Here is a 3,148-nt window from a genome sequence, read left to right on the forward strand (position 1 = left end):
AAAATAGTGAAGGATGTGAAGCTTAAGTATGAAGGGGGGGAGACATCAAGGTTTACGTTTGACCCAGATGTTTGGAGTTATTTCGTGATTGTTAGTGTAGTCAAATCTTTGGGATACCACAACTTTAAAGAACTGTGGTACTCTGTAGGAGGGACTTCAGTGTTGGATGATAAGTTAGAGTGTTTGTGTGATGACACTGCTGCCATGCATGTCGTTAATTTGGCTAGGCTGAATGGTGAAGCGCATGTGTTTGTGACACACCTTGTTGATGAAGCCGAAGTCATACATATGGTTATGGGTGTTGATGATGATGAAGAACAAGTGGAAGTTGAGACTGTTATGGAGGAAGAGGTTCATGGTGTTGAAGAAGTTGGTGGTGTGTTGGAAGAGNTGGGTGGTGAAGAAGAAGAGATGGNTGTCATGGAGGAAGTAGAAGTTGAGGCTGTCATGGAGGAAGAGGGTCATAGAGTTGAACAAGCACAAACTAGAGTTGATGGAGAAGTGGAAGTTGAGAAAGTTGGTGGTCATGGTGAAGATGAAGGTCCAGAACAAAATGAAGTTGAACCAGATGTGGAAATTAGAAGTTGGAATTCATCTTCTAAGAGTGGTAGTGGTGATGGAAATACTGACTGGATGGAGGGCCTTGTTGATGTGAATGTTAGTTGTGATATGGATGATGATATACATGCAGATTTGGAGGGAAATGTGGAAGTAGAAGTCGAAAGATTGTCATTTGAGTGTAGTGATTCTGACAGCATTTCTAATGTTAATGTGGAGGGTGGGAATAATAGAGGTTTGTCAGATTTTGAGTGGGAATCTGAAGAACTAATTAGTGGAGCAGAAAGTGATGAAGACCATACAGATGTAGAGGGTTATGGGCGTTTTCCAACATTTGTTATGCCAAAAAATATGAAAGACTTTAAGTGGGAAGTTGGGACATATTTTGCTGAGAAGCAAGACATTTTGGATGCCATAAAAAGTTATGCGTTAGATAATGGAAGAAATATTAAGTTTGTTAAGAATGATAAACAAAGAATGAGGTTCAAGTGTGTGGGTGCAAAAGGTCAATGCCCATGGAGGTTATATTGTGGATATTCCCATCTTTTGTAAAGGATATTCTCCAGATAACAATTAACAGGAGTTTAATGCTTGTGCTGCATTGTATGTGGATGCAAGTTTGGCTCTTCTGTTACATACATACCAATATGACAATTTGAAATCTTTGTGCATCTGATTGCTATTTGCAATTTACCTAATCGATCAATAATATTTTCCTTAGACGAAAATGCACAAATGCAGTCTAGCAGCTGCATTCTCTGAAACTGAAACTGACAAAAAGATCTGTTAGCTATTGACATAGGCTTCTATGTTCAACCAATTGACACTAAGACTTTAACAATAAAAGTAAATTTATATCAAAACAAAAAAATCACTTCAATAAGGGAAATTAGGAACTAAATCTACATAAGACATTTTTAACAACAGATTCAATCTTTCATGATAAGACAAGAACTAAAAGCAAGCTAGAACAGTTCTGCATATTTTAGAATTTCAGACAAAGGAAAAAGTTTTAAGTTCTATGAGGTGATAATTACTTAAAATCAATTCATAAATTTGTTAAATTAAGAAGTTCAATATGTTTGTCGCATGTGTAACCATTTAAATTTTTATACATGCAAACAATATATTATGAAAGAGATGAGTACTAAAAGATAACAAAATTTAACTGACATTGTATAATAGCTTATAGCATTAAACACTGACTTATGCATGTTATGATTAAGAAAATCAAGTGTCTTTAGTCCTTGAAAAATTACTATAAAGGAGTAAAATTTAACTCAAACTAAAATTAGAAAAATACCATTTAAGTGTAAATGTATACTGAACGCATGTTTATATACCTTGTCAATGGAGTATTTATGCTCAATTGGAGTTAGTTTATATTAACCTACTAAACTTGCAAATGTCAAATAAGTTTGAAATTCTTTATGCAGTTCTTCATATCAATGAAAATTCTCATTGGTTATATCAATGAAAGTTCTCATTCCTTCCTTACGAATTGACAAACATGTTTGGATGAGATTGAGATTTTTGTTTCTTTTATTAGGATAAGGCCACTGTGACCGCTTCAAATAGTTTATATATTGTGCTTTCCATCGTTTTCTCAATTATCAATGAAATTGGAGCTATTGCTACTTCTGCAACTTGAATTATACACTACACTTATGTTTATTTGTTGGTTTTAGTTGTTTGTTTGATTATTGAAGTTGTATACATTTTTTCCCATTTGATTATCAATCTATTTCACCCCTCGAAAATTGTTATCTACAATTCAGACGTCGAAAATTTGTACCCATTTTATCACTTTCCAATTCTGAGAGGCGGAAAACTTTGGTTCATTGCTGCATCCTAAGTACATTGCATCATAAGTACAATAAAAACATTCCTATGAACGAAATAAAACTAATGTAAGTACAATAATGTTCAGCAAACAAAGAACACAAACAATCCCTACCAAGACATTAATCCTATTTCCCAATTTGTTCACTNACAAGTCCATTTGTTCACTTATAATCTTCCATCCACCTTCCATTGATTCTCTATTCAAGAAAGACTCAGACATGCCTTCACGCTTTACACTCGTTTCCCTTTCCACAACCCCATGATCTGCACACCATGAGAAGTAATTGCAACCACCATCTTCACCATCATTCTGTGAGAAGAAAACACCAATCAGGCCAGCCTCCAACTCAAAATAACAACAACGAAAATACCTTACCTTGAACTTAGGGCAGCCCCAAAATTGCTTGCCTCTGTTCTTAGCCGTTCTCGCAGTTCTGACAACACATTTCATCCCACGGGCCACCATTTTCGGATCCTCCTCGACCACCACCATCGCCATTACCGTCTTGCTTCCGCCACCCACTGCATGACGTAGATGAACAGGGATGGGCCCTCTTCAAGCACTACGACGTTATCCACCTTCCAAGAAGAACACAAGCTGAATGAAAATATACCCTTCTATTAGGGATTCGAGCATGGATTTATAGAAAGTTCTCTCCCTTCAATTTCAATCCCTAATTAGATTAACAAAAATCCCAATCCCAATTAATGTAATAAACTTTGCTTTTGTCAATTTAAAAAATTC

This window comes from Vigna radiata, unplaced genomic scaffold (assembly GCF_000741045.1).
Source record: "Vigna radiata var. radiata cultivar VC1973A unplaced genomic scaffold, Vradiata_ver6 scaffold_304, whole genome shotgun sequence".
Taxonomy (NCBI): Eukaryota; Viridiplantae; Streptophyta; class Magnoliopsida; order Fabales; family Fabaceae; genus Vigna; species Vigna radiata.